Source organism: Schistocerca americana, chromosome 6 (genome assembly GCF_021461395.2).
Source record: "Schistocerca americana isolate TAMUIC-IGC-003095 chromosome 6, iqSchAmer2.1, whole genome shotgun sequence".
Taxonomy (NCBI): Eukaryota; Metazoa; Arthropoda; class Insecta; order Orthoptera; family Acrididae; genus Schistocerca; species Schistocerca americana.
In genome coordinates this window covers 145,336,287-145,355,622 of record NC_060124.1, presented here as the reverse complement: position 1 = coordinate 145,355,622, position 19,336 = coordinate 145,336,287, and positions in this window count along the sequence as shown.

Sequence of the window (19,336 nt, the reverse complement as noted above, 5' to 3'; positions counted from 1 at the left end):
TGGTAGAGTTTTGTCAGGACTGGCTCTCCCAAGGCTGGCAGTAGTTGGAATGTTGTCTACTCCCGGGCCCTTGTTTCGACATATATTATTCGGAATAGTGCAAATTTTATAATGAAATAGAAATCCGAAAATGTGAAAGAAAATTTTCCGTTCTAACTCCCCCTTATATACCGTGCCAAACCTGGTAACAGCAGTAACACGCTCTGGTGCCCGTGCTACCTGTCACAGTGAATTAAAAATCTAATTTGCCATCACACTGATGGTGTATACGTGTAAGGAGCTACATTAACACCTGATCGTATCTTCTATGTGCTTTAACTTCCTTCCAACAAGCCATGTAACAAAGACGTTGGCACCGGCGGTGTAATTGGGGGGGGGGGGGGGAGGGTATCCAGAGGTCCGGAATCCCCCGCTCCCCCCCCCCCCCCCCCCACCACCCCAAATTTCACATGACATAGCTTCTGTGGACTGGAACTAAAAGATACAAGGGGCGATATATGATGGAGTTCCTTGTAGAATATTAAAAGTACTGTGCTGCACATGTTAGCCCTGTACTTAACAGTATTTGTATTTTTTCCTTTAAAAATGGTCAGTTGTCTGAACGATTAAAGTACTCAGTAGTAAAGCCGCTTTACAGAAAGGTAAAAAGGGATAATGTAGACAATTTTAGACCTAATTCTATGCCATCAGTGTTTGCTGAAGTTATTCAAAAGGCTGTGTGTTTAAGGATAATTGACCATTTTATTTCATATAATTTCTTATAAAATGTGCAGTTCGGTTTTAGAAGTAGTTTAACAGCTGAAAAATGCTATCTTCTCCATTATCTGTGAGGTACTGGATGGATTAAACAAAATGTTTCGAATACTAGGCATCTTTTTCGATTTATCTATGGCATTTGATTATGCTAATCACAAAATATCGCTGCAGAAGTTGGAGCTTTATGGAATATGGGGAGTAGCTCACAATAGGTTCACCTCTTACTTCAACAGACAGCAAAAGAACATTATCCACAGTATTGAGAATGGCTATCATGTGGGGTCTGACTGGGGCACAGTCAAATGAGGGATGCCCCAGGGATCGGAGCTGGTGCCACTCCTGTTCCTTATTTAAATAAATGAAATCCTAGTATTACAGGTGATTCTAAAATATTTCTGTTTGCTAATGACACAAGCTTGGTGAAACGTCCCCTTGGAAAAATTTATGAATGACTGTGCTGATAAACCTCTTACATTATTTGATTTTCGAACAGCTGAGCAAAACTGAACGTACTCAGACATTTCGCTCTTTACCTATTCTAATCAACACTAAACTGACACACAATATTTTTAGTGCAACGCAATCTGACTTTCAAAAATCCGTACAAAAGAATGGCCCTGACTAACAGTAACGTATACCTTTCATGAATCACTTACCTCGCAAAAATCTTCGTTACTCGAACTACTGCAATACAGCGAGGCCAATACTGCCAGCTAAATAAGAGATTCTAACTACTGAAGTCACTAACTACAGATAGGCATAGTTAGCAAATGAAAGATTTTGATAGAGAACAAACAATGTATTTACCTTAATAGTGTTCAAAAGTCATAATATATATATATATATATATATATATATATATATATATATATATATATATATGTCACTCCATGACATCCAGTCTTACAAATTTACTTTCTCTGAGGGACACACGTCCAGATCATCCGCTCTCAAAACTCCGCCATCTCTCTCCCCACATCCACCACTGCTGGCGGCTCACCTCCAACTGCGCAACGCTACGAGCCGTTCACATACAACTGCCCAACACTACAATAGCGACTATTCCAACAATGCCAACCAGCCGCAGACTTCACACAGCACAGTCAGTGATTTTCATATAGAGTGCTACGTGGCGTTACCAACATAAAAACCCAAACAGCCTACTTACATTGGTACCAAAGAATGTTGTGTGTAACATTGCCACTGAGTCAAATAGTGCAGTTCATGACATAAGTTCATGGCTTGCAGAAAATAAACTAACGATAAATCACAGTAAGACTCAGTTTTTACCGTTTCTAAGACACAATTCAACAAAACCCGATGTTTTACGTTCACAGATTAGTGAAACTGAACAGTTCAATTTTATAGGTATTCACACGATTATCAGAACTGACTGTTTGTTCATTAAAGTCCGAAGCAGAAGTAGGACCGACGGCGGAAATAAATGGAAATGAGTGTTTGGCGTCATTGGCCGCCTTGGTGCAGGTCTTACAACATGTGTCTACACATATTCGAACTGTAATTGGTTTGGCAATAGAGTGAAGTTATCATATTGCCAAATAAAGAAATGTTTAATTGGTCATTTGGGAATTTCTTATATGTACCATTGGCAAGATACACTTTTTTAAGAAAAGCTTTTCTTGCTTAATTTTATAGATCAAATCCTATTTGTATGAAGGAGTACCGGGAGCAAATTACATAAAATTAATACATGTATGTGTTTCGAGTATAAAATGGAAAGCATGAACCTTTTTAAGGACTTCTTTAACAAATCGGACGCCCTCCTCTCTCCTGGCTGTCCTTGAATGTAATTGCGTTGACGAAATACTGCAGTTTCGTTGTGGTGAGTATCCCTTGACTCTTCCGGAAGCACAGCTATTTCCGGCGACGTATTTCAGGCGGCGTGGTGTCTTCGAGCTGCCAGCCTGTTATTAACGACGAGCAGCGAAATCATTAGCGGTGCGCGCTGGGCTAAAGCATACGCACCACGGCGTGCGGTGCGGGCCCGGCCCGCGTGCGGCGCATCCGTCATCGGAAACGGTTCGCGCGCCGGTCGTTAGTGGCGCTGCCGTCGTGAACAGAGGCCGCGCGCTGCGCGGGCCCCCTAATGGCGACCCTGCCGCAATTGTTCCCGGATTACGTTACGTGACCGAAAAAAACGAACAACACAGCGCCGGCAACAGCATTTTAATGATACCAATCAATTATGAATATGGTCGTCGTTGGGAAGGCGCGTCGTCGTCCTCCCCATCATAGTGCATTTTTCGTAATTTTTGTTTTCGTTTCCTTTTTTCAGTCTCGGTTTTTTGTTGTTGTTGCCGTTATTGGTAACCATGCGTCCACAGATCCCACGCACCGTGTCCAGAATATTTAAAACGATGAAATGTAGCGAGTATGCAAACGCCGTTCTGCATGCCAATTTCCGATTTTTGTTGCCGGCGTCGCCTTTCGCATGCGATGGTCTGATTTTCAGAAACTTTGCCCGTAGTGAGTAGAATTCTAATGACTCTTGCCAGTTTCCCTGCTCGATTCTTTTCGGTGACGCACGTTCCCATGAGAATAGCTATGTATTTAATTCTCATTTGAAATTCTGGCTAACAACGGTTTAACACAAAAACATAAGCTAGTTATGGATATCCTCACTTATGAAAAAAGCAAACTAAAGATTTTTTTATAATAGTAAAACAACGTAGAAGTTCTTGCATTTAGTGAGGTAAACAGTTATTATTTTGACGTATCTACTTGATGGCATTAAATTTAACCGTCATTCTGATATATTTAACGGTGTAGACACCTGTGTGGGTAAGTCCTCAGCTAGCTTAAGCGCATCGATGCGACAACTTAAAATTAGGACATTGCATGGAATACTGTAGCGTTCTGAAATTTGGTCTTTATACAGGGTGCGGCAGCGTTCATAGTAGGATATTAAAAACACACCATCACGCAGTAACTGCAATTTATGTATTACCTCTTATGTCCATTAATATTTACAGGTATGCCATTTACTAATGTGTAAGTCATTGTCCGTTGCGTGGATTACTTTTTGAATATGACTCCTGTCAAATGATGCCCAGTCTGCTCAACACATTCATGTAGGCGGCGTTGGAAGCTTTTCATAGCCCGGTGTAACGTATTCCCTGGGACATTGCCGAGGGCAGTTCTGACGCGATCCTTAAACTCAGGAATGGTGGCCAGAATTAGCATGGATTTCTTGCGACAGACATCTTCCCGGTAGAGTACTTTCCCGTTTTGGTGACATTTCCTAGCCTCCTCGCTCACCTGACCTTTCATGTGCAGACTTTTTCCTTTGGGGCTGCCTGGAGCAAGAAGTGTTCCGAACACGTTGTGCCACCATTCCTGAGTTGAAGGATCGCATCAGAACTTCCGTCGGAAATGCCGCAGGAAATACGTTACGCCGAGTTATAAGCTTCCAACGCCCCTACATGAATGTGTTGTGCAGAGGGCGCATCATTTCACAGGAGTCATATTCAAAAACTAATCCACGCGTTGGACAATGACTTACACATTAGTAAATGGCATACCTTTAACTATTAACTGACGGAAGAGGTAATAAATAAATTACAGTTACTGCCTGACGGTGTGTTTTTGATATCCTACTATGACCGCTGCCGCACTCTGTAAAACTGATGGGTAGGGTTACCATATTAACCGTTTTTACTGGGGTCCATCCGTTTCTGAGACCGTTACCCGAGCCCCCTTTTCAGTTTTGGATTTTTTTTTTTGAAAAACCACCCGTTTTTCAGCACATAGTAAAAACATATTTATTTAACACTTAAAATTATATTGAATCCTGGCTCTGGTAACAGCCGTTCAGGAAATTCATCGCACTTCTAGCAAGTGTTTTGCAAATGTATTTTGCTGTGATTTGTTTGCTCTCTACCGGGTTTTTGCTGACCTCTGCTTGAAGTCCACAACACCGCGTCTCTTTACTCTTTGTTTCCTCTTCGCTTTTGTGAAGACTCCGTAAACAAGACAAGCTTCACAGTAGTGCTTTAAGAGCATATGTCATGAGAACTTCGCAACTTTGGTAGAGAAAAGTATTGCTGAGAAATGGTACCGATACATGATTATTGGTGTTAATTGCACTGAATTGTTGAAAGTGGTACAGTGCTATTTTGCCATACCCGCACATAATGCAGCTGTAGCGACTATGTTTTCTCTGCTAATTGCTCAGTGGACGGAGGACCGGAATCAGCTGTTGAAAACGTAAAGCTGTCTGATTGCACTGTACAACATAAAGAACGTAATACCTATATGCTGAGTACTATGACAGAAACATCTGCAAAAGCTATTGCCTAAAAACGTACAAGGACATGAAAAATAAGTGAACTAAATTGCATTATCTGCATTCCCCGCCGGCCGAAGTGGCCGTGCGGTTAAAGGCGCTGCAGTCTGGAACCGCAAGACCGCTACGGTCGCAGGTTCGAATCCTGCCTCGGGCATGGATGTTTGTGATTTCCTTAGGTTAGTTAGGTTTAACTAGTTCTCAGTTCTAGGGGACTAATGACCTCAGCAGTTGAGTTCCATAGTGCTCAGAGCCATTCTGCATTCCCCCAGTTTTAGAATATTGAAGTATGGTAACCGTAGTGATGAGTCTTTCGTAAACGGAAAAATCCTAAACTGCAATATTTCATTGTTGCACCTTTCTTTCTCATTCTTGTCATTCAAAGAAAACTTGCTTTCACAAATGTCTCCTAAGGTTTCTGTGATAGTTTTTAGGTTCCGCATTTCTGTAATAGATGGCAGCTTTAATTACTTTCAAGAACCAGCTGATCATGCCTACGCGATTCCAGAATAGTCTGTGTTCTGGTTCATTATATGTATTCTGAGGTAAGAGATGTCAGATGGTTCTTCACTGACCTGAGTGCGAGGAAATCCGAGAAGACGCGATGTATTGCTTAAGGTATTTGGTTAAGGCTATGCAACTTATTAAAACGCATGTGAGAAATTAGCATTTGTGATACGAGACAGTGATGTATCACAGGTAAATCAATGTGTATGGCTCTCTAAATTGTTACACGAATAAACACGCAATTCAGCAGCCAAATACTAGCGCAAGCGCTGCACTTATGAACTATACAGAAGAAAGTTACCATAGTTCGTTGGACATCTACAATGAGGTGACAAAGTCATGGAATAGCAGTATGCACGTATACGAAAGGCGGTAGTATGGCGTACACAAAATACAGAAGGGCATTGCTGGCAATATTTTCACTCGGGTGATTCACGTGAAAAGATTTCCGACGTGATTATGGCTGCATTACGGGAATTAACAGACTTTAAACGCGGAATGGCAGTTGGAGCTAGACGCATGGGACATTCCTGTCCGGAAATCGTTTGGGGATTCAATATTTCGAGATCCACAGAGTCAAAAATGTACCGAGAATACAAAATTTCAGGCATTACCTCTCACCATGCTCTACGCAGTGGCCGAAGGTCTTCACTTAACGACCCAGAGCAGCGACGTTTGCGTAGTTACCAGTGCTAACAGACAAGCAATATTGCGTGATATAACCATAGAAAACAATGTGGCACGCAAGACGAATGTATCAGTTAGGACAGTGCAGCCAAATTTGACGTTAAGGGGCTCCAGAACGCCCTATACTTGCAATGTTAAAATAACGCTTATAAATTACATCTTTCCTCACAAAGTATTTGAGGTAGGAAGTTGAACTTTTTACAGATTATTTATTGGAATATGGGCTACAACTTAACACAGGGATTTTACAAAATTTTAGTTCAGTTATTAAAGATGATTTTTTTTTTCAATTGTAATGAAAATTCACAACATTTTTTTGCAATTTTTTATTTATATATTCAAAAATATACAGTTTTTTGGAAAACGGCTGTGTTAAATTATGCAGAAGGTACTGTGTAACATTTACTGAAAGTTTGAAACAAATATGTTTGGAAGATCCTTAGAAAACATGTAATTAGTATGAGAAAATAAAAGTTTTGGGAATCGAGCGACAAAGATTGGATTAACTTTTTAGTGCATTCCAGGTCCATAGGATGGATTATCTTCATCCTCTGCAAACTCCTCCTCCAGCTTCCTCTTGTTCCTCCTCCTGTTTACTCTTGCTTGTATTTCTAGACTCTTTACAGCCCTGTCTGCAGCCCGAATTCGTTCCTTGTCTAAAGCAAGCATCGCTCGTTGTTGTGTTCGTAGATTTTGCTACCATTTTCTTTAGTTGCAGTTACTGCAACACTGTTCCAAAAGGTGGTCATGTATGAACACTTATCACATTTCAGTTGTATTTCACTAGCAAGTCCTACGTGATTTATTATGGGGAGTTCCAGACCAACTTCACTACAATGAATACATCTTACACAGTTTGAAAAAATTCCTTTGAGAACCGACATATCAAATATTTCATTCACATCCGATTCGCCCATAAAACATTCATAGTTTTCACTCATTGAACCAAGCTTCTTCTGTGAAGTATTTTCTTTCCCACTTTGAGTGCTATGGGCAGGTGTACTTGAGAGGTTAGGTTCACTCACTTGGTTATCGTCTTTATTGTTTACAGTAATAACACATACCTTTGGCTTTCCAACATTTCTCCTTTTCTTAAAAGCCTTCAGAGGATTTCTAATAACTTTACTTTTACTCATTATTATACTTCAACAAAACAGAGACTCAAGAAACAGAATTAATTACGAATATTTTCGAGATAACGACAGAGTAAATAAACATGAAACAATCGACAATCACACCAGCGATATACACTCCTGGAAATGGAAAAAAGAACACATTGACACCGGTGTGTCAGACCCACCATACTTGCTCCGGACACTGCGAGAGGGCTGTACAAGCCATGATCACACGCACGGCACAGCGGACACACCAGGAACCGCGGTGTTGGACGTCGAATGGCGCTAGCTGCGCAGCATTTGTGCACCGCCGCCGTCAGTGTCAGCCAGTTTGCCGTGGCATACGGAGCTCCATCGCAGTCTTTAACACTGGTAGCATGCCGCGACAGCGTGAACGTGAACCGTATGTGCAGTTGACGGACTTTGAGCGAGGGCGTATAGTGGGCATGCGGGAGGCCGGGTGGACGTACGCCGAATTGCTCAACACGTGGGGCGTGAGGTCTCCACAGTACATCGATGTTGTCGCCAGTGGTCGGCAGAAGGTGCACGTGCCCGTCGACCTGGGACCGGACCGCAACGACGCACGGATGCACGCCAAGACCGTAGGATCCTACGCAGTGCCGTAGGGGACCGCACCGCCACTTCCCAGCAAATTAGGGACACTGTTGCTCCTGGGGTATCGGCGAGGACCATTCGCAACCGTCTCCATGAAGCTGGGCTACGGTCCCGCACACCGTTAGGCCGTCTTCCGCTCACGCCCCAACATCGTGCAGCCCGCCTCCAGTGGTGTCGCGACAGGCGTGAATGGAGGGACGAATGGAGACGTGTCGTCTTCAGCGATGAGAGTCGCTTCTGCCTTGGTGCCAATGATGGTCGTATGCGTGTTTGGCGCCGTGCAGGTGAGCGCCACAATCAGGACTGCATACGACCGAGGCACACAGGGCCAACACCCGGCATCATGGTGTGGGGAGCGATCTCCTACACTGGCCGTACACCACTGGTGATCGTCGAGGGGACACTGAATAGTGCACGGTACATCCAAACCGTCATCGAACCCATCGTTCTACCATTCCTAGACCGGCAAGGGAACTTGCTGTTCCAACAGGACAATGCACGTCCGCATGTATCCCGTGCCACCAAACGTGCTCTAGAAGGTGTAAGTCAACTACCCTGGCCAGCAAGATCTCCGGATCTGTCCCCCATTGAGCATGTTTGGGACTGGATGAAGCGTCGTCTCACGCGGTCTGCACGTCCAGCACGAACGCTGGTCCAACTGAGGCGCCAGGTGGAAATTGCATGGCAAGCCGTTCCACAGGACTACATCCAGCATCTCTACGATCGTCTCCATGGGAGAATAGCAGCCTGCATTGCTGCGAAAGGTGGATATACACTGTACTAGTGCCGACATTGTGCATGCTCTGTTGCCTGTGTCTATGTGCCTGTGGTTCTGTCAGTGTGATCATGTGATGTATCTGACCCCAGGAATGTGTCAATAAAGTTTCCCCTTCCTGGGACAATGAATTCACGGTGTTCTTATTTCAATTTCCAGGAGTGTATATTGAACCATCACAGGTTAGCCACAACACATACTTTATCTCACATCACTAAAATGTACCTGATGAACACGGACGTTAATAATAACACCATTTGACAGCAGTTTAACAGCGCCACAGTGGGTCACGCCCATGTAGAACACATCTCAAAAAAATTTAAAAATAGTTGTAGTCTTCGGAATTGAATAAATTATATATCTATTAAAAGGTAATAGTCTGCAGATTCAGAAAACGCAAAAAAGTAAAAATTGAACTTTTCATGATTTTGAGCCTTTCCGGAGCCCCTTAATGGGCTAGAGAAGCAGACGACTGACGTTAGTGCTTTTACTAACAGCACAACATCGCCTGCATCTCCTCTCCTGGGCTCGTGACCATATCGGTTGGACGCTGGACGACTGGAAAACCATGGCCCGGACTGATGAGTCACGATTTCACTTGATGTGAGCTGATGGTAAGGTTAGAGTATGGTGCAGACCCATGAAGCCATGGACGCAAGCCACTGTGCAAGCTGGTAGTGGCTTCATAAGGGTATGCGCTGTGTTTACAGTGAATGGAATGTGTCCTTTGGTCCAAATGAACCGGTGACTGACTGGAAATGGTTGTTTTCGGCTACTTCGAGAGCATTTACAGGCATTCATGGACTTCACGTTCCCAAACAATAGCGGGTGTTTTCATGGATGACAGTGGGCTACATCACAGGGCCACAGTTGTTCACGATTGGTACGCAGAACGTAGAACACAAAACGTTTTCTGTTGTCAGACACTATTTTTACTAGAACTGAAGTGGGCGCACACTGCCGCTACTTAGCGGAAACCATCTAAAACTCGAGAGTTTGCTATTTTCAACAGTACGTTGTTCACTCACATATCCCAAATAATGTAGTAGTTATGACTTTTTAAAAATCGGATAATTCTTCTTGATACACTCTGTACTTCCATTTGAATAGGGAAAGAGTCACAAAAGAACACAGCTCTCCAATTTGCACGGAAACAAACGGAACTTATTCTGTATCAGTTAACCTTCGCCAAATCCAGCAGTTCCGTTCAACGACATCTCCAGCTAGCTAATGGGTCCTCGCCCTACTCTGAGGTCTCTTTTACCACTCACAAGTCTGAAACACTCACCGAGAAAAACAGTAAGCTGCCTGAGGAGAATACCACGCCCAAGCCCAGAAACGCACTTCGAACGTCCACAGTATTCCGAACTCCACCCAGTAACCTGATTGATCACGAAGAAACTCCTACTCGTGAGTTCAGAAATAACAGGTGCGGTATTGAAACGGGCGGTTTGGCAACCCTGGAAATAGCACGTTACACTAGGAATCAATAAACAAGAGTGATGGTACCTGGACAAAAAACCTTTGCAATTCACCCTGATATGGATGCTCCTTGAACTACGCGCAGTTGCGGTGAAAGCGTTTCACAAAAATAACGACAATTACATGGCCGAGCAGCATGTATTTCGGGCTTATTACAATCAGAATGCAAGTTACTTTGGAATGAAATAAACAGGAAGTGCAGGGAAGCTAAGACGAAATGGCTGCATGAAAAATATGAAGAAATCGAAAAAGAAATGACTATTAGAACAACTGAGTCAGCATACAGAAAAATCAAAACTACCTTCGGTGAGCCGGCCGAAGTGGCCGTGCGGTTAAAGGCGCTGCAGTCTGGAGCCGCAAGACCGCAACGGTCGCAGGTTCGAATCCTGCCTCGGGCATGGATGTTTGTGATGTCCTTAGGTTAGTTAGGTTTAACTAGTTCTAAGTTCTAGGGGACTAATGACCTCAGCAGTTGAGTCCCATAGTGCTCCGAGCCATTTGAACCATTTACCTTCGGTGAGGTTGAAAGCAAAGGCGACAACATTAAGATTGCAATGGGAATTCCACTGTTATGTGCAGAGGAGGGAGCGGGTCGTTGGAGATAGTACACTGAAAGCCTCTATGAGGGCGAGGACTTACCTGATGGCGTGATGAAAGAAAAAACAGGAATTGGTAGGGTTCAAAAATTCCTCTAGTCGCTATGGGACTTAACATCTGAGGTCATCAGTCCCCTAGACTTAGAACTACTTAAACCTAACTAGCCTAAAGACATCACACACATACATGCGCGAGGCAGGATTCGAACCTGCGACTGTAGCAGCTGCGCGGTTCCGGATTGAAGCGCCTAGAACCGCTCGGTCACACCAGCCGGCTACTCGGTAGGGAAGAGACAGGGGATCCAGTAATAGAATCAGAATGAAAAAGAGCTTTGGAAGCCTAGAGATCAAGTAATGCAGATGGGATGGGTAACAGTCCACCGGGCGCTGTGGCAGAGCGGTTCGAGGAACTTCAGTGCGGGTTCGATTCCCGGCGGGGTCAGGGATTTTCTCTGCCTCGTGATGACTGGGTGTTGTGTTCTGTCCTTAGGTTAGTTAGGTTTAAGTAGTTCTAAGTTCTAGGGGACTGATGACCATAGATGTTAAGTCCCATAGTGCCCAGAGCCTTTTGAACCATTTTTTTGAACTTCAGTGTGGAAACGCTACGGTCGCAGGTTCGGACCCTGCCTCGAGCATGGATGTGTGTGATGTCCTTAGGTTAGTTACGTTTAAGTAGTTCTAAGTTCTAGGGGACTGATGACCATAGATGTTAAGTCCCATAGTGCTCAGAGCCATTTGAACCATTTTGATAACATTACATCGAAATTTCTAAAATCATTGGAGGAAATGACAACAGATCGATTGTCCTCTTTGGTGTGTTGAATGTATGAAACAGGCGATATATCATCAAACATTCATAAAAAAATCAGCCTCACTATTTCGGAGACTGCAACAGCAGACAAGTGCAACAATTATCGCTTAATCAGCCTAACAGCCCGTGCATCCAAGTTGCTGACAATAATAATAAACAGAAGAATGGAAAAGAAAATGAAGGAGCTGCTAGCTGATCAGTTTGGCAGTAGGTGTGGTAGATAATGGAAGCAAGGCTGAAGCAAAATCAAGACACATTTGTAGGATTTGACGACCTGAAAAAAGTGTTCTACAATCTAAAAAGCTGCAAGATGTTCGAAATCATGAGGAAAACAGGGGTAAGAAGGAAGAAGAAGGAAGTGCTCGGATTAAAAGGGGTGTAGTCTGCCTCCCCTATTGTTCAATCTGTGCATCAAAGAAGCAATGACGGAAATGAAAGAAAATTTCAAGAGTGGAATTAAAATTCAGAGTGAAAGGATATCAACAATAACATTCGCTGTGACATTGCTGTCCTCAGTAAAACTGAAGAATAATTACACTAACTGTTGAATGCAATAAACAATCTAACGAGCACAAAATATGGACTGAGAGCAAATCTGTGCATCAAAGAAGCAATGACGGAAATGAAAGAAAATTTCAAGAGTGGAATTAAAATTCAGAGTGAAAGGATATCAACAATAACATTCGCTGTGACATTGCTGTCCTCAGTAAAACTGAAGAATAATTACACTAACTGTTGAATGCAATAAACAATCTAACGAGCACAAAATATGGACTGAGAGCAAATGGAAGGAAAACGTAAGTAATGACAAGTAGCAGAAATGAGTACAGTGAGAAACTTAACAGCAGAATTGGCCATCACAAACGAGACGAAGTTATGGGCTTCTGATACCTAAACAACAGCATAACCCATGACGGACGGAGCAAGGAGGCCATAAAAAGCAGACCAGCAATGGTAGAAAGGTCATTCATGACCAACAGAAGTATACTAGCATCAAACACAGGCCTTCGTTCAAACAAAAAATGTCTGATATGTACGTTTGGAGCACACCATTGAATGGTATCGAAACATGGGCTGTGGGAAAATCGGAACAGAAGAGAACCGAAGCGTCTGAGATGTGGTGCTACAGAAGAGTGCTGAAAATTAGGTGGACTGATAAGGCGAAGAATGAAGAGATTCTCGGAAGTACGGGCGAGGAAAGGAACACACGGAAAACACTGACAATAAGAAGAGGCAGGATCACAGGATGTCTGTTAAGACGTCAAGGAATAACTTCCATAGTACTAGATGGAGCTGTGTAGTGTAAAAAGTGTAGAGGAAAACAGAGACTGGAATTCTTTCTTTTTGAGTCATCAGTCTTCTGGCTGGTTTGATGTGGCCCGCCACGAATTCCTCTCCTGTGCACTTCTTTATCTCAGAGTAGCACTTGCAACCTGCGTCCTCAATTATTTGCTGGATGTATTCCAGTCTCTGTCTTCCTCTACAGTTTTTGCCCTCTACAGCTCCCTATAGTTCAACAGAAGTCATCTTAACAGATGTCCTATCATCTTACCCCTTCTCCTTGTCAGTGTGTTCCAGATATTCCTTTCCTCTCCGGTTCTGCTCAGAAACTCCCTATTCCTCACCTTATCAGTCCACCTAATTTTCAACATTCGTCTGTAGCACCACATCTCAAATGCTTTGATTCTCTTCTGTTCCGGTTTTCCCACAGCCCATGTTTCACTACCATACAATGGTATGCTCCAAACGTGCATTCTCAGCAATTTCTTCCTCAAATGAAGGCATACTGTAGATGTCTCTTAGCCAAGAATGCCCTTTTTGCCAGTGCTAGTCTGCTTTTGATATCCTCCTTGCTATTTTTTTTTTTTTTTTTTTTGCTGCCTAGGTTGCAGAATATCTTAACTTCACCTATTTCGTGACCATCAATCCTGATGTTAAGTTTTCGCTGCACTCATTTCTGCTACTTCTCATTACATTCGTCTTTCTTCGATTTAGTCCGAGTACATATTCTGTACTCATTAGACTGTTCATTCCATTCGCCAGATCATTTAATTCTTCTTCACCTTCACTCAGGATAACAATGTTATCGGCGAATCGTATCATTGATATCGTTCCACCTTGAATGTTAATTTCACTCTTGAACCTTTCTTTTACTGCCGTCATTCCTTCTTCGATGTACAAATTGAACAGTAGGAGCGAAAGGCTACATCTCTGTCTTACATCCTTTTCATCCGAGCACTTCGCTCTTGGTCGTCCACTCTTATTAAGCCCTCTTGGTTCTTGCAGACTGTGTGATCAAAAGGATCCAGACACCCAAAAAAAAAAACGTACGTTTTTCATATTAGGTGCATGTGCTGCCACCTGCTGCCAGGTATTCCAAATCAGCGACCTTAGTAGTCATTAGACATCGGGAGAGAGCAGAATGGGGGGCTCCGCGTAACTCACGGTCTTCGAACGTGGTCAGGTGATTGGGTGTCACTTGCGTCGTGCGTCGGTACGCTAGATTTCCTCACTCCCAAACATCCCTAGGTGTACTGTGCCGATATAGTGAAGTGGAAACGTGAAGGAACACTTACAGCACAAAAGCGTACAGGCCGACCTCGTCTGTTGACTGACAGAGACCGCCGGCATTTGAAGAGGGTCGTAACGTGTATTAGGCAGACATTTATCCAGACCATCACACAGAAATTCCAAACTGCATCAGGATCCACTGCAAGTACTATGGCAGTTAAGCGGGAGGTGAGAAAACTTGGATTTCATGGTCGAGCGGCTGCTCATAAGTTACATATCACGCCGGTAAATGCCAAACGACTCCTCGCTTGGTGTATGGAAGTTAACATTGGACGATTGAACAGTAGAAAAACGTTGTGTGGAGTGACGAATTACGGTACACAATGTGGCGATCGGATGGTAGAGTGTGGGTATGGTGAATGCCCGATAAACATCATCTCCCAGTGTGTGTAGTGCCAACAGTAAAATTCGGAGGCGGGGGTGTTATGGTGTGGTCGTGCTTTTCATGGACGCGGCTTGCACCCTTTGTTGTTTTGCGTGGCAATATCACAGCACAGGCCTACATTTATGTTTTAAGCACATTCTTGCTTCCCACTGTTGAAAAGCAATTCGTGGATGGCGATTGCATCTTTCAGCACGATCGAGCACCTGTCCATAATGCACTGCCTGTGGTGGAGTGGTGACACGACAACAACATCCATGTGATGGATTGGCCTGCGCAGAGTCCTGACCTGAGTCCTATAGAATACCTTTGGGATGTCTGGAACGCCGGCTTCGTGCCAGGGCTCACCGACCGACATCGATACCTCTGCTCAGTTCAGCACTCCGTGAATAACGGGGTGGCTTTCTCCAAGAAACCTTCCAGCATCTGATTGAACGTTTGCCTGCGAGAGTTGGAAGCTGTCATCAAGGCTAAGGGTGGGCCAACGCAATGTTAAATTCCAGCATTACCGATGGAGGGCACCATGAACTTGTACGTCATTTTCCGTCAGGTGTCCGGATACTTGTGATCACATAGTGTATATAATGTATATAACTCGTCTCTCCCTATAGCTTATCCATATTTTCTGAGAATTTCGAACAACTTGCACCTTTTTACATTGTCGAACGCTTTTCCCGGGTCGACAAATCCTATGAACGTGTCTTGACTTTTCTTTAGCGTTCGATTATCAACCACAATATCAGAATTGCCTCTCTGGTGCCTTTACCTTTCCTAAAGCCAAACTGATCGTCATCTAACACAGCCTCAATTTTCTTTTGCATTCTTTTGTACATCATTCTCGTCAGCAACTTGGATGCATGAGTTGTTAAGCTGATTGTTCTATAATTCTCGCACTTGTCAGGCTCTTGCAGTCTACAGAATTGTGTGGATGATATTTTTCGGAAAGCCAGATGGTATGTCGTCCAACTCATACATTCTACTCACCAATTTGAATAGTGGTTTTGTTGCCACTTCCACCAATGATTCTATAATTTTTTGTGGAATGTTGTCTATCCCTTCTGTCTTATTCGAAGTCTTCCAAAGCTTTTTAAATTCTGATTCTAATACTGGATACCCTCTCTCTTCCAAATCGACTCCTGTTTCTTCTTCTACCACATCAGTCAAATCTTTCCCCCAATAGAGGCCCTCAAGTACTTTTTCGCTGCGCGGGGTAGCCGCGTGGTTCTAGGGCGCCTTGTCACTGTCCGCGCGGCTCACCCCGTCGGATGTTCGAGTCCTCCCTCGGGCATGGGTGTGGGTATCATCCTTAGTGTAAATTAGTTTAAGTTCGATTAAGTAGTAAGCTTAGGGACCGATGACCTCAGCAGTTTGATCCCCTAAGACCTTACCACAAATTTCCAAAAAAATGTGTACTCTTTCCGCCTATCCACTTTTTCCTTTGCATTCAACAGTGGCATTCCCGTTTCACTGTTAATGTTACCACCCTTTGAATACATACAGCAAATAATTGAGTGTGTGGAATACAAGTGCTGCTCTTAGATGAAAAAAGTTGGCACCGGAGAGGTATACGTGGCAGACTGCGTCCGTCCAACCAAAAGACTAATGACGAACATCATCTTCAGTCTCATCGGCACATGTTATCGTAGTGCGGGTACACAACTTTGAGGAATCGGGTGGCACCGTGCGAAAGTGGCGTGGAAGTGGACGTGCAAAATGCCTGCGCATAGTAGAGAATGTCGCAAGAGTGGAAGAAGCCTTCCGCCGATGTTCCAGGCGTTCTGCTCGCTAGCACGCACTGGAGCTTGGAATGTCGGATCGGAATGTACGGCGAATATTGCACAAAGCACTGCAAATCACCCACACAGAATTCAGGTAGTGCAAAAACTGAATGTGGACGACCTACCAAAGAGAGTACGCTTTTGCCGCGATTTATTGTAACTCATGAACGACAAACCAGGTATGTGCAACAATCAGATCATGAGCGATGAGGCCAATTTCTATGAGTCAGGCTTTCTGAACAAGCAAAGCTTTAGATGCTGGTCCTGTGAAAATCCAGAAGTGCTTCAAAACGGCGCTTCACAGACAGAAAGTGGTAGTGTGGTGAGACGTATCATCTTTTGGAACCGTAGGGCCTTTTTTTTTTGTTAAGACGATGGACGCAATGCTGATATTGTAATAACGAACTTTACATTCACATGTATAACCATTTCCTAGAGTGGTAGCACGATGATTCTCCTGAACTGCAGACACATTCTTCCAAAGAGGCGGGGTGACATGCCATAACTCGCTCGCTCCTAGCACAACATTAAGAAATTTTTCAACAACTGATGTTGACAACACCGACTGTCATGGGGAAAATGTTCTGCCGGAAAGCCCCCAAGTAGGCTCCACACACAACTCATTTAGGAGAACTAGAGAAGATCGGTCAGTTCCAAGCTGAAGAACTCCCCTTTCCCCCTGGTCTGGCGAAGTTGGCTCCTGCCTTTCGACGAATATACATATTTGTCAGAGTTCTTAATAGATATGCTGTACTTTAAGAGTTCTCTGTATAAGATTCGAATTCGCAAAGGAAACGATAGTACTTACGAAAATTTTAACTTGCAAAAAAAAAGCATATTTGCCCATTCGTGAAAAAAATTTTGATCACAATTTGAACAGCTTCCAAAATGAAATTTTTGTGCAGGTAATAGTTTATAAGGTAACTGCAATAACGTGGGACCCATTTTCTCTACATAAAATGTACAAAACCGCACTAGACTTCTGATGACAGTTCTGGGTAGCACCCCATGAGTTCTATCGAAAACGCCAATTACATTTTTTTGAGCAGAAGACCCTAATGAAATTTTTGTGCAGGTAATAGTTTATAAGGTAACTGCAATAACGTGGGACCCATTTTCACTACATGAAATGTACAAAACCGCACTAGACTTCTGATGACAGTTCTGGGTAGCACCCCATGAGTTCTATCGAAAACGCCAATTACATTATTTTGAACAGATGGTAGTTTAAGAGATAATTGCAATAATGAGGGACCGACTTTCAGTTCATAAGAAACACATTCGTACAACAATTCTGATCATAGTTCTGGATAGCACCACAAGAGCTTTATCAAAAATGATCAATTAACCTTGACCCGAACTATGTGAATTTTGTCCTCAGGCAGCAGTAGGATACGATCCCAAAATCGTTGGCCATCTGCGCACCATTTCGTTGTCTAGTTTAAGTTAGGCATGTATAGTAAAATCTTGCTGCGTTATGGATAATGCGCAGTGCGAAGCATTCTGGAAGCTGAAGAACTATGGAGATTCTGTGATAAGAATTAGCGATGCTTTTCTAATTAGTTTACTGGAAGCTGCGAAACTTTATTTTTAAGTTTGGAAGACGATAATGAAAACACAACAGCTCCAGAATACTTATTAAACAGAAAACATCATGGAACTGTGTTAAAAGAAAAGGCGAAGGTTTGGATAACTTGTCATTGAAGCTTATTCATAGATAAGAAACATTTAGACGACGAAGAACACGTTACCTACGAAGGAAGTGCACAAAGGAGTATACCCAACAATACTACTCACGCTCGTTAGTGTTTTCTGTAGAACTCGTGGGGAGTTATTCATAATTGTTGTCATGATTCTTTCTAGCGTAATTCTTCAGAAATATTTAAGCTTTGCTCATAGAACTCTAGAAATGTACTATATCTATCAAGAACTCTAAAAAAAATTTACATTTCTCGAAAGTCAGGTGCCAACTTCACCAGCAGTGATAATGGGTCCATCATTAATTCAGCTATCTCATCCGGACAGAAATGTCATTAGCATTTTCCGTGGAACTCTGGAGGAAAAATTCGGAATTGCGATCATAATTTTTTCCGCAAATTGGCAAATATTTTTTTTACAGTATTAAAATTTTCCCGAGTACTGTTGCTTTCTTCGCGAAATTCTGCAGAACTATTTAAATTTTGTTCGGAGAGCTCTAGAACTACAGTATATCTATCAAGAACTCGGAAAAAAATCTATATTTCTCGGAAGTCGGGTGCCAACTTCATATAGCGTTTGGGTTTTTGGTGGAAGTAACTAGCAGAATGGCAACAACGGAGCTGCGACTGACAGAGTTCCCTAGCATATCACTCAGCTGGGGATCCTCTGTCCCAGGCGTTGGAATTCGTCTCTCCTGCAGGTGTTTCGTAGCCTAGTAAGAAACTGGTTTACACAAGGGACAGTAGGGAAGCCACACACACTGAAAGTCGAGGTAATCTGGCGACACATATATTCAGCAATGAACAGACAGATACAGAGGTAGCCGTGTCACAAGCATTCTTAACTTGTCATACACCGAATGTAGTCGCTGGGGAAGCGTACTTGCTGTGGGATAAGTTGAAAATACACACGATCACTCAAAAGCATGTATTCAGTATGAAAAGCAGTCTCCATAGAGAGCACAGAAATGAAATATCGGGTATCGCTATAACCAGAGAAACAAGCCATGGGCCACACAAACAGCAACAGGGATCGGCGGAAACAGCTTACTACACCAGGTGCCGGTCTGCAGCGTTAGTGTCTTGCTGCACTAACGCAGTCGCAACCATCGTAATTGCGGAGTGCTTCAGAAACATCACGAGTGGGTCCCGGATGACTAAACCTGCGCGGTTCTGAGGGCAATGGGAACCACTAGCCATTAAATGGCGACAACTGCCGCACACTGAACTTCGCGATGCTGACTCCTCTAGAAACTGC